Source organism: Harpia harpyja, chromosome Z, assembly GCF_026419915.1.
Source record: "Harpia harpyja isolate bHarHar1 chromosome Z, bHarHar1 primary haplotype, whole genome shotgun sequence".
Classification (NCBI taxonomy): Eukaryota; Metazoa; Chordata; class Aves; order Accipitriformes; family Accipitridae; genus Harpia; species Harpia harpyja.
Genome location: NC_068969.1, coordinates 97363658 through 97381751, shown reverse-complemented (window position 1 = coordinate 97381751; position 18094 = coordinate 97363658). Strand labels below are relative to the sequence as shown.

At 42.3% G+C, this 18094-nt stretch overlaps 1 protein-coding gene across 3 annotated transcripts in view; it reads left to right on the top strand.

Annotated features, from left to right (window-relative positions):
* Window positions 1-10211: 10211 nt before the first annotated feature.
* IL31RA (interleukin 31 receptor A) overlaps window positions 10212-18094 on the top strand; it is a 47527-nt gene continuing 39644 nt past the window's right edge. For 2 of the 3 annotated variants that reach the window (XR_008233742.1, XM_052778656.1), the window contains exon 1: window positions 10212-10646. The gene's annotated coding sequence lies outside the window, so the exon portion shown is untranslated. Of the gene's footprint in view, window positions 10647-15938; window positions 16187-18094 lie in introns of those variants that run through there. The other variant, XM_052778657.1, reaches the window with a different exon arrangement.

Below are 18094 nucleotides of genomic sequence, written 5' to 3'. Positions count from 1 at the left end.
GGAAAGGAAAACAGGCAGATGACTTGCCAATAATTCTTTGTCTTGATAAACTCAAAAAATCCAAACAATCAACTTCCCCCTGCACACCGCCCCACTGCAAAATGCTGTTTTTCTCCCTTTAAGACCATTATCATATATCAGTTTAAACTGTGAAAGTACCCCTGCAGCTCTATTCCATGGGCTTCTCAGTCTAAACATGCCAGTTGTATAATAAACTAAATTATATTAAAGGAAAGATGTGGTTTTCCTTTGGAGAGTCTGTATTTTGGGGTCATTTGCAGCATACTCAAATGTACTATGTAAAAGGTATCATTCTTCACCGGAATGAATGAATTGCTGAGCATGCACTATAAGCTTTTTTTGTAGCAGTTGGTCTGCTCAAACTTTAAAGATCACTTCTAGGGCTGAACACGCTTGCTTTATTTACATCTACTGTCTAGGCCGGCGAATATGTACCCCACCCTGAGTGAACCACTTCGGGAATTCTTCTTGTGCACAAAGACTGCAAGTACAATATATCAACTTAAGAATAGAAAGAAATGATTTATTGGAAGGTGTAGATAATTGGTAGCATGTTAGTCATAGCTAAATGTTAATATGCCCTTCATAAGACATCTGATAAGTCATGAGGAGGAACCTGACCTCAGACCAGCAACAAAAATGCCCAGTCTTACCAACTAAAGACTTGTTGTCCTGACTCCTTGGGAGGTAAAATTATGGGTATCCAGATAGGGAGGGAGGAGCTCAAATCATTCAATGAATCCTTTATGAGAATTTCAGAGACTTGGAAATAAGTGATTTGTATCAGAGATGTTTCCTAAACTGTTTGTCCTATTCCAGAAATGTGGTGACTTACCAAGTACCTGCACAGTCTCAAATTCAGGTTGGTCATGCTTGCTTCCGTAACTGCATCTCTAAGCTAAGGATGTTGGTTTATTTTTATAAAGAGCAGTTGTAGTTCCATATCATATTCTTCAGTCACCAAATTTACTGCAGATTTGCAGAGTTAGAGATTCATTAGTGAAGTGGTTTACCTCTTAATGTTTCCCACTCTGAAGAGTTTCACAAAGCACTTCATAAATGCCAGTGTACTTCAGCAGAAAGCCTGTTCATAGCTGCTACAGTGGCTGGTCCCAAGCCACCCAGCTGGAGACTGACAGTCTACAGGCCCTCTGGTTGTTCTAGGTAGAACCTCAGTGAACTAAAATGTCATCACCAGCAAATGAAGTTCATGGCACTTGCAGTCAGCTGTTAATGACAACAGATGCTAAATTCAGCATGTGTCGGGCTGCCAAGCAAAATGGCAGTGCCTTGCTGCTGCTCTGGCTGAGATGCTGGAGCTCTTGCTGAAGTTCTTGGTGGGCTGCTGCTTGATTGTACCAGCCTATCCTTAGCTTGCTTTCTGGGTGCTGGCCCTTTAGTACAAGGGGATCATAGCTGAACCTCCCATGAGTTTTTCTGTACAGACAAGGTGGTTTCAGGATTGGCAGCAAAGCTTCATGGCTGAAGTACCCTCACTTTTATCAGCATATGTCATCCAATTGATTTGAGGGGCAGCAGAAAGTAGAATATATACAAATGTGGTGTGTTGGCCCTGACTAACAGCTGAACTCCTGCCCAGCTGCACACTTAACTCCCTGCTGCTGCACCTCAGTGGGTGAGAATAAGGAGGAACAGGAACAAGAAAGCTTGTCAAGATAAAATATGGTTTGCTTACCAGTTACCATTGCAGGCAAAACGGACTTGACTTGGGGAAAATCAACTTTATAGCCAATTAATACATATATATCTTTAATTACTGATTCAGATATTGAAAAGCAAAAAGACAAACATTAAAACAGAGGGAAAACACTTCTTGTCCCCCTTTTCCAAGCTCAACTTTACTCCAGGGACTTCTCCCTCTCTTGTTATCACTGCAGGTTACACTCACTCCCTTTAGAGTGGCAACGAGGGGTGTGGGGAGGACTGGGGAGGGGGGAGTTGTGGTCAGTATGTAGGGGTTTCACTCTGCTCCTTCCTTCTCCCACCTTTCCCTTGCTGTGGCCCAGGTCCTCCACAGGCTGCAGAGACTGTCTGCTCTGCTGTGGGTCCTCTGTGTGCTGCAGGAAACACCTGCTCTGCCATGGAGCTCCTCCTCTGGCCTTGGTGTTCCCTGTGCTGCTTCTTGCTCCTTTTTGTTACCTCTTCCTCTGCCTGTCTGGTGTTTTTGCCCTTTCTTAAACATATTTTCCTTGAGACATTACCAGGTAAGCTGAGGGGCTCAACTGTGCCCTTGTGGTGGGCCTGTGGGGCTGGCTGGCACAGGCTGTGTCTGGCACTGGGCAGCCCATGCCTCTCCTCACCCCTGCAGCCCATGGATACCCAAACCCTGCTGCTGCAGAGTACACCCAGCCTGGGATAGCATATGGTGTGGCAGGAGCTGCATAGTTCTAAGGTAGGAAAGCTGAGAAGTAATGGCCCCGCTGTCTTTTGAAGGTCAGCTCAGCAATGAGCTTTGCTTAGCAGAGATTCAAGAGTCTGCAAATCTGATAATTAAGATAATTTGCCTATGAAGGGGATAATTTGGCTCTTGGAAGTTTTGTATATATCGCCTATGTGGTGTTGCGCTTCCTGCCCTTTAATTTGGAGAAGTGCAGTGCTGTTGGGCATATCGCCTTTGAAAGATGCCGGCTCCAGAAATAACGTGAATCTTTTCAAAGCTGAATGTGGCGTGTGTTGGAAGAGAGGAATATCTGTACAATAAGCCGTTCTCAGCTACGTGGCCTTTTTGGTTTTTTTGGTCTTCATTAAAACGTACATTTGTGAGAAACTAGTTTTCAACGCAGGTGGTTGTTACTATACTGCGACTCTCCGTGCGTAGTGGCTCTGTCAGGCATAGCTCATGCTGGTTGTGGTCGTCATCAGGAGCCTCTGCTCGTTGTGGTCTTGGCAGGGAAAATTGGAGGAAATGGCATCTTGTAGTCCTGCTATTAAAGCCACGTGGGATTTTCAGTAATTCCCTTAGTCTGTTTGTACAAATGGGTTTAATTATGTTTCTCTGCCTTTGTAATTGTAGTAAAAGGTTTGGGAGGTTTGAATTACCATAGGCTGAAAACATTTTAAAAATTTCTGTAGTAGACCTCCAAAGGCAGCACTCTGGGGATAAAGTGGGGATTGCCAAGCATTTTAACAGATTGCAGTTACAGCTGATGTTACGGTGTTGCAATACTGTGAAGGAAGATGTGACAGGAAGGAAGTATTGCATAGTTCTCTATTCTGAAATGGATAACGGCTTTATGGCCTTCTTAGGAAAACACCTGATTCTTTTCTTGAGGAATAAATCCCGTTTAGAACAGAGATTAGGAAGATTCACAAATAATTACGCTTAGCTGTTAAAACTTTTCTGCGTATATTAAATGTGGGCAGTTGCTCACTGTGCAGCATAGCAATTGGCACATTTCTTAGCCCTTTTTTTAGGTTTGGACAGTTTGTAGGTTTACATCTAAAACTGTCAGATGAAAGTGACAGTTGTTGCATGTTATTGTTGCTTATTCAGTGATGAGGTAGTCATAAGCTTGCCTGATGTATTGCATTGAAATGAAGGCTATAGTCATAAATCAGTAATTTAAGAGCATGGTTTTGAGGGTGCTGCTGTCGTGGGATTTTTATGTTATCGTAAAATGAAATTTAAGAAGGACATAGTTATTTTTTTCACCCCTTAAATGCAGCCTTGCATGGAGGTTGATGCTAGTAGATTTCTGATGGCAAGTTATTTACTGAAAAACAGAGTTGTGTATACTCAGAAATTGATAACAGAACCTGGCTATTTTTACTGGATTTTACCCCTGCACAAGCTAAATCAGTAGGGAATAAAAGGACCCTCATGGCTTTTATTTGTGTGTATTTCTGCAATGGCTTAAGTGAATGAAAGTCAGTACCCAGCCCCTCCTCTTTGCATTTAGGGGAATGAAGTGGTTCACGTCATTGGCCCAGGACAAAAACAACCTAACAAGTGATGGTAGGAGCAAGTTAGCTTATACAGGGTCTTGTGAGCAAAAGAGACAAGTCAGGAATGTCGATGAGGTAAAGGAGGGACTGGGGCAATGCCAGCTTTTACTGGCTTGCATTGCTGTGGGATCGTACCTTTTATAAACTGATAACAATGCATCTTCATATGCAGAAGAAAGATTTATCCTGCTGCTGACAGGAAAAAAAAAACCCTCTTACAATGACAGTTTCTATTATATTAGTATAGCTACACAACTATGTGTATTTGGTGATCTTGTAAAGCAGTCAGAATGTGGCGCAGTTTGCAGCGTAACTTTAAAACCATGCTACTCATCTCCTATGATGTTAACCTGCCAGATCTGAAGTCAGAGCAATTTTAATGTTACTGTGCAAGGAAGCTGTAGGTTCTGAAGCAGTTAGAATTTCCAAATGTGAATATGAACTATTAATTTTATTTGCTGTTGTATATATCAGAAAAGCCTTTTTTCAAAGATGTGCTGCTGTCCTTTCAGTAGCTAGAAATGTGTCGTGGTTTAACCCCAGCCAGCAACTAAGCACCATGCAGCCGCTCACTCACTCCCCACCCCCCCAGTGGGATGGTGGAGAAAAATCGGGAAAAGAAGCAAACCCGTGGGCTGAGATAAAAACATAGCACCGTACCAGCTACTAGGAAGACAGTTAACTCTATCCCAGCTGAAACTAGGACAAAAAGTAAGATAAGCTAGAAAGAAGTAAGCTAGAAATTTAAGAACTATGTTTCTATAAAAATAATTAAAATAGTTAAATGAAAATGAACTATGAAGTTACAAATTGCTTTTATGTTAATCCTTTTTTTTTAGCTACAAAACCTGTCCACAAAAAACGTGGCATGGCTACCTTTGAACTTCTGTAAAAATAAATTTGAACCTCAATCAGGTGGTCTTTTGCAGGCTATATTAACATTAGCATTAAAGTTGACTTGAGAATATAAACAAAAAAGACTCAGTGTAAGAGTCTTTCATTTAGAAACCAAAGATGCAATGTTTTTCTGCTTCCTTTTGCAATTGCACTATGATTACAAGTTTATAGGAAAATAAAGTTAGGCTTTGGTATTTGAATTAGTCAATACTGTGCATCACATGTGGGGGAAGTGCCTGGTGTTCAAGAGGATGGCTGCTCAAGAGCTGACTGAAGCCTTTGTAGCAGGATAGGAAAAGAAAGAAGTATTGCTATAAGGATTGGGGATCGTGTGTGGCTTGGAGAGCCATAGGCAGAGTGGGAATAGACGGACAGGGTGGAGTTAGAGGAGAGTTAGTGTCGTGGTTTAACCCCAGCCAGCAACTAAACACCACGCAGCCGCTCACTCACTCCCCCCCAACCAGTGGGATGGGGGAGAAAATCAGGAAAAGAAGCAAAACCTGTGGGTTGAGATAAGGACGGTTTAATAGAACAGAAAAAGAAGAAACTAATAATGATAATGATAACACTAATAAAATGACAACAGCAATAATGAAAGGATTGGAATGTACAAATGATGCGCAGTGCAATTGCTCACCACCCGCCGACCGACACCGCGCCAGTCCCCGAGCGGCGAATCCCTGCCCCCACTTCCCCGTTCCTATACTGGATGGGACGTCACATGGTATGGAATACACCGTTGGCCAGTTTGGGTCAGGTGCCCTGGCTGTGTCCTGTGCCAACTTCTTGTGCCCCTCCAGCTTTCTCACTGGCTGGGCATGAGAAGCTGAAAAATCCTTGACATTAGTCTAAACACTACTGAGCAACAACTGAAAACATCAGTGTGTTATCAACATTCTTCGCATACTGAACTCAAAACATAGCACTGTACCAGCTATTAGGAAGACAGTTAACTCTATCCCAGCTGAAACCAGGACAGTTAGGTTTGATCTTGTTTTGGCTAGGCATTTGTGAGGCAAGGTAGTAAATTTATCGGAGTATCTCAGGCAATGCTACCTGCTCAACGTATGTCACTGCCATGTGCATCTTAACTTCTTCCTTGCCAACAGCAATGAGCAACAGCTTTTCAGGATGCTGGTGAAATGGTTAATGTGAACACGGCCAGTTCGCTTCTCCTGGTTGTTACTATTTTGCCCATTCATATAGATCTGCCGGATTCACTCATTTCTGCCTTCAGTTCACCCATGATTAGGCTGGCAAGGATGTTTAGCTTAGAACTCCTTTTGGTACATAACTTTCAAATTATTTAAAATGATCGGAAGTGGCTGAACAAGTGAGATGTAAGTAGAAGTGTCTTGCTATTTTTTTTTTTTTGTCCTTGAATGAGAATCTGACCAAGTAGTCTCTGAAATTTTGAAATGTTTGGTTCTTTTCTTGTGCAACTCTGGCACTTGAGTATCTTTGATTTTACAAGTTTTGCATCCCAGTTGTGCATCTTCTTTTGATCCATCCATGTGGCTCAAAATGTGGCAGAGTTTTTAAGTGCTCCTTGAAATTACAATTCCAAATGCTTGAGGGTTTCCTCTGTGTGGATGATTTTTAGAAAATATTACTGTCTCATGTTTTCAGTAGTTGTTGGGGGGGGGGCGGGGGGTGTCCCTCCACTTTTCTTAAGATATCACTAGGTCTTCAACTATTTCAAGGTGTCGTGGTTTAACCCCAGCCAGCAACTAAACACCACGCAGCCGCTCACTCACTCCCCCCCACCCAGTGGGATGGGGGAGAAAATCGGGAAAAGAAGCAAAACCCGTGGGTTGAGATAAGAAGCAAAACCCGTGGGTTGAGATAAGAACGGTTTAATAGAACAGAAAAGAAGAAACTAATAATGATAATGATAACACTAATAAAATGACAACAGCAATAATGAAAGGATTGGAATGTACAAATGATACGCAGTGCAATTGCTCACCACCCGCCGACCGACACCCCGCCAGTCCCCTGAGCGGCGAATCCCTGCCCCCCACTTCCCCGTTTCTGTACCGGATGGGACGTCCCATGGTATGGAATACACCGTTGGCCAGTTTGGGTCAGGTGCCCTGGCTGTGTCCTGTGCCAACTTCTTGTGCCCCTCCAGCTTTCTCACTGGCTGGGCATGAGAAGCTGAAAAATCCTTGACATTAGTCTAAACACTACTGAGCAACAACTGAAAACATCAGTGTTATCAACATTCTTCGCATACTGAACTCAAAACATAACACTGTACCAGCTACTAGGAAGACAGTTAACTCTATCCCAGCTGAAACCAGGACACAAGGTTAAAACCAACTTTGTCACTTCTTGAAGTAAAATTCTGAACATATTTTCCATCAAACCTGCTTTCATCAAGACTACATGATTAAATGCTGCAAAGTCCTTTTGCAAACTGCAAACATGCTATTTTCCCACTTAACTACAGAACTCTCTGTTCTGTGCCAAAGTGTTAATTTATACAGACTCACTATAATTATACAGTGATTAGTAACTTTATAGGGTGTGGTCATACATAATAGAGAAGATAAATGCTTTCCAAAACTGAGCTACTGTAAGGTAACTAATGTGCAATGGTCAGATTTTTAGCAGTAGTTCTGCAGTGTCCGGTCTCATCCTGCCAACAAGGACAGCACAAATGCCTCCCTTCAAGGAGGAGTAGCATCTGGGATCAAATAGTCCCTAGAGCAGCCATCCCTGAATCACCAGCGCAAAGAACACTGGTAGAGAGGAGTGGGCAATGACAGCAGTGAGTCTTCCTTTTGAAGACACTTTCTTCCCCTATGTTTCAGGAATAGCAGCTTCACTTTTCCTTCCACCCTCAGGACAGAGGAGTTTATGCTTTCAGAGCATTCATGTGCAAACGGGATAAAAGCGTCTGCAGGTGTGGATACAAAAACACATTTCTGGCATGATTTCTGTTATACTGTAAAGGTTTCCTGTCTTCTGTGGCAAATTACTTTTGATAAATTGCATCACTTCTTTTTGTAAGATGTTTTTCCCTTTACTATTAAACCATTACAAATGGCGGTAGCTGGAACAGTTACTGCCACTTTGATTAAGTGCCCTCTGCATCCTGGAATCTTGTAAGTGCTACAGCCCAGTCCACACCAAAACATTGAAGACTATGGGAGCTTTAATTTAAGCATGTAAGTAGTCCTGAGGCAGTCAGAAGTATGACTCAAGGTTTTTAAAAGTTAAGCACTTGCTTAAGTGTTTTCTTAGGTCTGGTGCAACTTTTCATCACTCTGAAAGATTGAGCAGCCATCTTTCAGTAAGTCAGTAAAAACAAGGTATTAATCTGTCAGCACAGGCAACTATTGGATCAAGTCCAGAACACAGGTCCAAATGGTTTAAAAACCTGCCCTTTCATGTTCGGTAAAGAAAAAAAAAAACCAAAAACTGGTTTGTCAGGGAGAGTTTAGGTTACAGTTTGGGTCTGTTTCTGTTGAATCACATTTCTGCTTTATGTGTTACCTAGTAGTAAAATAAATGGAAGTTTTCATAATATTGGTATACATGCTAATCTGTTACAATACTTCTAAATAGCAGAGGGAGTTTAGAAGCATCAAAGCAGTTCACAGTGCAGCCTTATACTGGGGCCATGGGTAATGGGGAGATAGCAACATCATTCAAAAAATAAAAAGGGAATCAGCAGGCTACCTGGCTCAATCTGATGATTCACTAAAGAGGGTGAAGGCTAATGAGCGCACTGCAAGTTGGAGTGGGTGCTGAGCTTCTGTGTTCAAATGGCTGCTGTGAGGGAAAGAGGCATGCAAAAACAAGCTGGACAAGTCACGGTAGTAGGAAGGAGTCAGTGAAGGTGGGCATCAGCCCACCAACAGCTTGGCCTGAGACGTAGGGCTTGTGCTTGGGGGATTTTGCTCTTGGCCAGCTGGCTCATTCACAGACTGGGATCAGCCGGGAGACATGGGATTAGGTAGTTGTAGCAGGCCAAAAAATCAAAAAAAAGCCTAAATTGTGAATGCTGACAGGTAATTGCCACAAGTAATTGTGGTGCATGTGCAGAGTGAGGGTCTGAAGCTGAACTTTTGAACTCTTGAGTACAAACTTAGCTACAGCTGTGTGGGCTGCTTGTGATGTCTTGCAACACCCAAACTAAACAAAGTGGGCATTTCCTGAATCCTCCCATCACTGAACAGGCATGAACCAGTGAACAGATCGTGCTTCATGCTTTTGAATGTAGACCTATCACATGAGAAAGCCAGGGGCTTGGGGAGGGGAAAGAGATCTTGGAAGCGGGGAGAGATCCTAGAGGTGGGAGACATACATGGAGACAGACACTGGGGGCACCCGGGGACCTTGGCTGGTAAGGTGTGGGGCTGGTAACAGTGAGCAGCTGTGGAGCAGGGAGCCAGCACAACCTTCCCAGACCAGCAGCCACCTCCCCGATGGGCTGGGCTGGTAGGCCTAAGTGAGTGGGCGAGGTAACTGATCAGGGTGACAGCTCAAGTGTCACTGGTTTTAAAATAAATCTCTGCATCGAGATCTACAGCTCGTCTTGCCTGTGATGCTCATATGGGATAAACACATTTATTGTCTATTACGAATCTCTTCCTGAATTGGGTCTGAGACCTCTGGATGGCATCTGTATTGATCTAGATATTAAACGCAGTATCTGTTCTTGGAGAATGTCTGCTCAGAAAGGACCGTCAGTGCTTACTGAGAGGCACATTACTGGGGACTTTGGACTTCCATTGACTAACTTCACAGCATCTCTCTTAATTGCAGTACTCCTTCTAATTCTCGTTCCTTTTCTTCCTCTTTATGTTGCTGGTAGAAGAAAACTGCAGCCAAGCCATTAACTGGAATACTTTTGTTAGCTTTAAAAGGGGTGGTAAGTTCAGCTGTTTCTCTCGCCGAGCCGATGCCCTCAATAATGCATGAGGTTCGTATGTGTGAGTGCTCCTCGGTGGTGGCTGTTAACCTAATCCGCTCGCTTCACTGTGCATGTTTCTGCAGTTTAAAGACATCGCCGAATTGACTCATCGGCGTCAAAATGCTGCTGTGTGCATCGCTCTACAGCCGGCTGCTCGGCGCTCCTTGAAGGTACTGCGGCGTTTGTGCCACGGCACGCGAGAAGCTCCCCCCGCCGCGGGCGGTGCAGGCTGTCCCTTTGCGGGGGTCGGCACCCGCGTCGCCCCCCGCTGTCCCACTCCGCCCCGCGCCCCCCGCTCCCGGGGGGGGACGGCGGTGGGCGGGGAGGGAGGCGGCCCCGCGGCCGCGCCTCAGCCCCCCGCGGCCCCGGGCAGGGCGGGAGGCGAGCGGTAAGGGGGCCGGCGGCTCGGCTGGGCTCGGCTCGGCGGCGCGTTGGAGGCTTCGCCCCTCGGTCCCGCGCGGGTCCCCGAGGCGGTGGCTCAGCGGGGCGGCTGCCGCCGCGCTCCCCCGGCCCCTTTCGGGGGGCTGCCGCCGCCGGCAGGCGGGGGAGGCCGGGCATCCGCCCTCGGCAGGCGCCGCGGCGGCATCGCCGTCCCCGGGCAGCCTTTCCCGCGGGCGGCGGGGCTCAGCGCCGGTGCGGAGGCAGCTGGAGCCGGGCGGAGTCTGACAGCGCTCCCCGTGAGTCCTGGCGCCGGGGCGGTGGTGTCTGTCTTTCGGAATTAGAGGAAAAAGCGTTGCTTGTGCTGAGGCCGGTAACTTCCTATTTCGTTACATCCCATCGCAGTCGCGGCGAGGCGGAGGTCACTGTTAGGCGAAACGGCCGTTCAGCAGCTCCGGTAAGCGAAAAGGTTTTTTTTTCTCTTAGCAGAGATCTCTCTGCTCGTTTTTGTTAACGTGGAGCATGGGAAAGTGTGAAATTCTTCCCCGAGTGTTACTGGGGTGGATCTTCACCGGCGGTGATGCGTGCTTGCATTCCCATCCCTCCAGATGTTCTTCCTAGACTCGAGGCAGTGCATGCTTCTATGTCTCTCTGGGCCAAGCAACTCCTTTCGGTTTCCTTCTTTCAAGTCCGTGAGACAGTAAGAATTGAAACTTCCTATTTAGCTGATTGCGTTTGTCTCTTTTTGGGAAGAATATGATACAGATGCTTGGCTGTGGTTTTCTTTGTGCAATGACAAGAGTTAGTTATCAGAATGTTTGCAGTATATGGAGTCCTCAAAGGCAGTAAAAGTGCTTTCCTAGCTGCTGGCTGCTTAAATTGTTTGTGTTTGCTCAAATTTTTTCAAAGTGGCCTATCAGATTTAAATATATTGGCCCCATGCTGCTTCTGTGCTTGCACAGTTTCTGCCTCCTGGGAAAAAATAGTTTTGTATTATGTTTGCACACACGTGCATCATGAGTATCACCTATGCACACTCCTGCTTAAATTGGGGAAGCTGCACTGAACTTCTCATCTGTAATGGACTGTGTGTTGCCTTTTGAAGATGATTGTCTAAAATAGTTGAAATCCAACTAGCCTCTATCTGTGAATTAAGACACTGGGCAAGAGAATGTTTTCGTGCTTGAAGAAAACTTCATGTATTGGGCAAAAGAAGGAATGGTCAGTTCAGCTTTTTCTGTCAGATAGAGGCTAATCAGTAACAAAACAGGTCTCAAAAGGGATAAAAGGGAAAAATGCTTTCGGTTTATATCATAGAGGTTGCAGTATTGAATGTTAAAGATCTTGACTTTTCTGTAATAATCATGTAAGTCTGGTAATTTTTTGCATTATTTGGTGCTTGTAGGGAACACTTTCAATTAAAAAATGCTGTACTGGGAGATCTCAAAATGTAGCTGGTTTTAGTAGGTACCATGGAGCCTGGTTTCACGCCACTGTGCCATGTTTCAGCTATTAACTATATAAAATTTTAACAGTGTAAAAATATTGTTAGTAAAGTTTACAGTGTAGGTAGTAAACAAAAGAAAAACAGGATATATAATCTTTATGAGATGATCTGAATTAACAGGGTGATACAGCAATTGTCTATGCAGGTCAACACCAAGTTAAATACATTTGGTATCAAACAATACAGAGGATGCTCAACAGGACAAAAACTCTTGGAAAGTAGTAACATAAAGACCATTTTAGATGACTGTGTCCTCTGTTGGGGGAAAGAAAGGGCTAACATTCTGCTTAGATGTACAGTAATAGGAATAGCAGGTAAGTGGTAGTGATCTTATGTTCCTATAACAAGGTACATGAAGTATATAGCACCCAGCAGTGAAAGGTGGTAAGGAGTAGATGAAGGTTAGCTGTACAGAGGCTTCCCTGTCATGTTATACATTCACTGCATTAATGCCATGGAGGCTGTAGCTCACTTCAGTAAATCTAGCTCTCACTATTCAGATATTGTCTGCACTTCAGGAAGGGTGTGAAATACTGGGGAACCTTCGCAAGAGAATATAAAAAGATAACAACCAAAGGAAATGGAAAACAAACCTTTTAAAGAGGACTTAATGTATGCTCTACGTTTATATAAGGTTGCGATGAATGTGGAGAAGGATATTTGATAGTGGAGTGTAAGCAAGCTTCTTAATCACTGTGAAAAAGATACGAGATGAAATGCTGTGTAGGTATTGTCTATAGTCCAAAATAGCTCCTAAAACCAAGAATAAGTGATGCAATAGTCATATAAGTGCAAAACTCACTGTCAGCTGAGCTTGTAATGAGTCTGAGTTTCTAACGTTTTCTAGAATATATGATTAAGTCTTTTTCAGCATGGTATATTATGCGTACAGGTAAGCTGCAGGGTCACGGTCATCTTTTCTGAGTGCTAAAGCAAGTGAGGGTTTGCACTCATTTTGTTCTCATTTCTTCTTGTGTCTGTGAGAGCACAGGATTACCTGCATTGTTCTCTGCATTCTTGTAAGACTTGCAGCACTGCAGTAGGACAGGGATTATAATTACGTACTGGGTTTTGGGCTGTAGCTGATTCTCTGAACAGTCCAGGGAAGTTTTTGTTTGCTTTCTTGTGAAACACAGTTTGCTAACGTTATTCAAGTGGACGTGTGTTTTACTCTGGAATTGGTCTTCGTTTAAGAGGCAAGGCTGGACAAGGTGAGCTAATGCTCTGAAGTAGTACAGAAAATCTTCCTTCTGATTTTCTGACAGGTGTGTATGCTGTACAAACTTCAGGTTAAAACCACCCAAATCTGGCAACTCTAAGAGATTTGGATCTGGCCACCCTCTCTTGATAAGAGTTCTGTGTTTCTTTAAAGCTCAATGCATGGATTTTCCTGCCCTGCCCATCCATTTTTCTCAACTAGTTGCTTATCATGGCAGAGGCATCTTGTTCTCCACCTTTGTTTGAGTGACTGTGCTCAAGGAAGGGGCACAAAGGCAACCACCCTATCTAATAATGTTTCCTAACTGAAAACGTCTGACACAAAACCATCTCTCAAAGTAGACCCTTGTATCCAAAACAGACTTTGTAGTCCCTCAAACACTGAGCCGAAGAAGAAAGCTCCAAGACCAGACCTGTACACGAAGCCTGTTTAAGCCCTAGCTTGTCTGTTTTTTCATTCTCAGTAGAAAAAAGAACAAGGAATGATAATGCTTCTATGAGAGCTGCAGTTCTCTCTGGTAGTATCACCAATACTCAGTTCTAGTGGTATTGATGGCCTGGCCTTTCTTTTAATGAGCATTATAAGATCAGATATAACCATGTAGTTAAAATGAAAAAAGTGACCAATATGTAAAAATGAAGAAATTAAGTCTTGTTTTGTGTTTGTAGCTTTAAGCTTTTTCCCTAAAAACTGAGTTTTTGTGATGAGGTATAATATATTAATTAGCAAACAAATATTTGTTTTGTAGCCTTTGTATCTAGCTGAGCATTTTATACCTTAAGATTACTTAGAGGCTAATTTCTTATGCTTGTTCAGAGAATAATACATTATATTTACTAGATATAGATTAATTATTTTTCTGTGTTAGTATCAAGCTGCATTTAGGTAAAAACTGTATTTAAATTCCAATGTACAGCGTTTTATATTAAAACATATTCAATATGCTGTTAAATATTATTCTATAATGACAGGGTTTATCAAAGCATGTTTTGAATCTATAACTCTAGGCTATACTAAACAACATAACTGTTATCAGCAGTTATTAACTGAACTGACCTTTCCTGGTCACTGGGTCTTTCAGGATTTTAGAACAACAGTATCTTATCCTTTTGTGCCTATTTTAATTTAGAGACTGAAAGAGGAAAACTGCTTTCCTGCTTTTTCAGTTCCCATCTGATTTGCAGCTTTTAAATTAACAAGTCATTGAACTTGGTGAATACAGCCTTTGTTTCTAATTTTTTTTTTTTTTTGCCCACTATGGCATTTTTAGAACAAGTTTCTGCGGTCAAAAGTTGGCACAGCATTTCAAGGGTCTCTGCTCCATGCTGCTCCTTTGGATGTGTCTATAAGCTTAGTGGTTTCTGTTTTCTCAACAAGTATGTATTGTTTGAATTTATTTAATTTATGTGATTTTAGTAGATTATGGCAGCATTATGTTGTAAGGTAAGCTGTCATAATTTCAAATTTAAATAGGTTTATTTTTCAAAAGAAAATGCACCTAAGTTCTGTTTAAATCAAATTCTATTTAAATGTTGAAGATCTTATTCGTCCTGGTCTGAGGTTCAGCTGACTATTTTTAGCTGAGTTAAGGACTGTGGGTCATGGAATCAGTGTGCTCAGGATCTTTCACTGCAGTGTCTGTCATTTTTCCCATGGATGAGCTTGTCAGTGCATGATTTATAGGGATTTGGGAAAAGCCATTAGCTGTCCCTTACATTTACTGCTTCCTCCAGTATGTTTACATGTCATTCTTTTCTCTGACCTATGTAGAGAAATCTCTGGTTTCCTCTTCTGATGCTCACTGGTACTCGTCCTTGATGGAACCCTGACCAATCCTGGAAGCTGATGCTTCTACACCCTGTTATCTAGGAAGGAGTCTGAAGTTCGTATTTGGATCGTGTGCCTGAAGTGTTCTCTTTCCCTCTAGGATTTGTGTAAATGCTGGTGGATTTGAATCTTGGAGTTCTGAAAACTGACGGTTATGGCTTTTCCAATTGCATCTGTGTGTAACATCACACTCAGGTGGCCCAGTGGGGCCATGTGCAGCCTCAGGCTTCTGGCATTCAGCATTGGCCGATTTTGTGTAGGGCAAGGTATGTCTCTCCGTATGGTAGCTGGCATGGCAGAGCTGTAGCAATTGCTACTAAAGACTAAATAAAAGACAGCAGTGGCTATTCAGCTTCTTTCTAGTTGTTAGGAGAGTGTCAGACTTAATAGGAAAGGATGCCCTGCCAGGTTCCAGCAAAGATGTTAGAAATTCTTGAAGATGACTGGGCATGTTTTATATAGGCTAAAGGCATACTGCCTTTCCATTTATAGATGTACCATGTTCTTTATTCACGGTGTAACAGCTGCACTGCATGTGAAGTATGTGTTTGTGTAGTTAAAAATAATCTTTGAATTGGATCTGAATGGAAAAAGCTTTCCTGTCCCAAAATGGGGGAGAAGGGTGATTAAGAAATAGTCCTAAGTAGAGTATGGGGAAAAGTTACTTTAGGTAATTGTTCCTCTGACTCCTTTAAACTTTTAAACCATAGCTCTTCCAAGCAACTTGAATTTCAGAATTAAAATGGAAAACCAGAGGTTTTGTTATTGAGAAAGCCTTGTTTCATCAACTATGTTACACAATTTTTTATGTATTTAATGAGACCTTCATCGAGATTGCCACTTCCTGCAAGAAATCTGGCTTTGGTGAATCAGTTTTTTAAATAGTTGAGGAAGACTGTTCTGTTCATGCTCTTTGTTTAGTCATCAGAATTCGGCTTTTATAGGTATCTTTAAGTGAAGCACTTCTGAATTTATGATGTGACTTTTACCGAGGCATGTTCTTTCACCACCTTTACATATGTGATCTCTTAAGTAAACAGCCAAAGAGCTATTTAGTCACGATCAGTATAGTGACAACCACGTAAGACATGAGTAGTGTTGTAACCTGCTGAGTCACTACCCTGGTCTCTGACATGTAGTAACTAGCAGCTGGCATGTCAAATAACTGGCTGCTAATTGATACTGGAGAAAGTGGAAGGAGGTACAGCATAGCATCAGGACTGAACCAAATCAACAGCTCACAGCTGGGAAGAAGTGTCATGGAGGTCTCTCTCCCCAGTTCTCTATTTCACCAACTCAGATGCCTGTCAAATCATGTAGCAAGTTGCTTACATTTGCTAATGCAGCACAAATACATTTTTTGCTTAGTTTTCTGCTATTTTAGCAAGTGGACGTGACTTACTGTGTGATGAGCACTAGAAGAGCACTAGGAGAGGGGGAAAAGGTAGGTATGGGTACAGGATGAGGACCGCTCACTGAGTGTGGATGCAATCTTTGTTTAAGCTTTCTGGTGAGCGTGTAGAACTAGAATTTTTCAAAGGCTTGTAACTTGTCATCAGGGCCAGATTTGCCATGCCTCATCTTTTAGCACTGTACTCCACTGTGGTGGAATATGTGGTGGTATGTGGTATTCTTGGCACAAGCATAATTAAAAAATGTTTTTATGATTTCCCAATGATTTTCAATTCCAATTCCTTCCTAAAAAAGTGTGGGATTGCTGGAACTAGTCAAAGGAATATGATAAAAAAAATGTTTTCCTTATTCTTGGAAATAGCTGAACTATTTTGGCTGAAATGCAGCCTCTTCTGTCTCGTGTCCCCTCAAAAACAGTGAACCACCATATGTAGAATATCAGCAGAAACCTTTAGAGCTTTGCCAAGTTGTAAGCAAAGACAGTGGGAAGCGTTTGATAAATGTAATAGTTTTTTTCCTTTTTTCTTTTTTTCTTCTTTATCTAGCAGATTGTTCTTCATCTCCCTGCTAGAGTTTTTGCACCCTTTGAAGCGTTTTATGCTTTAACCAAGGCCATGGTTCCACTCATACTGTCTTTTCATTTTTCTTACAAATTCTCAGCAAAGACCTACAAAATAATTTAATTTCTAAAAGAAGGGTAGCTGCTCCCAGATAAAGTCAGTGTCCATGTCAACTCATGGTTGGTTTTTTTGCGCCAGATCTTCTATTGAAATGGACTGTTAATTTCATTAGAAACATTTTGTAAATTGATTCTTTCCTAGGCTGGAAGGGACTTTGCATGTCCTGCCTGGGGAGAACCATCATCTTCATTTTGGTCTTGGTATTAGCTGATTTTTTTTTTTTTCTTTTCCTCTCTGGGTAGTCCACAAAGTAGGAAAACCTATTAGCCCTTTTCACTTAGAGCAGTGTAATCAAGTTCAGTATTGACAGCTGCTCTGTGGTGACACTGCTTTTCTCTCTTTTTGCTCAATTCTTTTATAGTTGCATATATTTGACATGGTGCTGCTGCCTATATGATCGGGAAGCAGTTGTTTCTTTACATACTGTTATCTAATCTTAAGGCAGCTTTTACTGTTCTTTGTTACTGTGTAGTTATGTTTAGTGAATCTAAGGAAGAAGTCAATCACTAAGGGAAATTCTTTAATTAGTCACAGCCATAATATGGAATGGTTGATGCAGGTAAGTGGAAAGCCTGTGTTTTGAACTATTGGTTTTATTTCAAGTTTTTATTTCTTTACAATACAGAATACACAGTGAGCTTTTATTACATGTTGCTAGCAGTTAAGTCTACAGAAAAGAAAGAATAGAGCCTTATTATTTATATCAAGTGCCTTAAGCTCTTTTCTGTAAACAATTATATGTATGCTTATCTTCACATGCCACGTGGAGGATTTGGTGTTCTCGTGAACAAGTATATCCCCCAAGATTAAAGCCAAATTTGTAGAGCTGTTGCAAAAACATTTTATTTGACTAACAAAATTATTTACTTTTTAAAGTTTATAAAAAAAATACTTATGCCCTTGTAGCATCTGTAACTTGATTTGTCTTTGGCTTACCATTCCTCCTTCCTCTGTCAGGTAGTTTTGATTGGGCATATCATCTTGTAGTGCTCTTGGTTATTTTGCTTGGTTTTGTTGATGTTAATAATAATAATCTTTGAAGCATGTTGGTTTGCTGCAACTACTAGTCTCCTAGCTGATGAAGTACTGACTACCAGTACCACTGTTTACCACAGCTGTATAGCAGTCATTGGTGTGTGGCCCTATGAAGTTGGCAAAGCCTTTTTTAGAGTCATCATTATGATTTTTCTTTATTTTTGAATGGAATGTAGTTTTCCTGTAGCCATGACTTTGGGACTGATTTTTTTACATTGGTATCC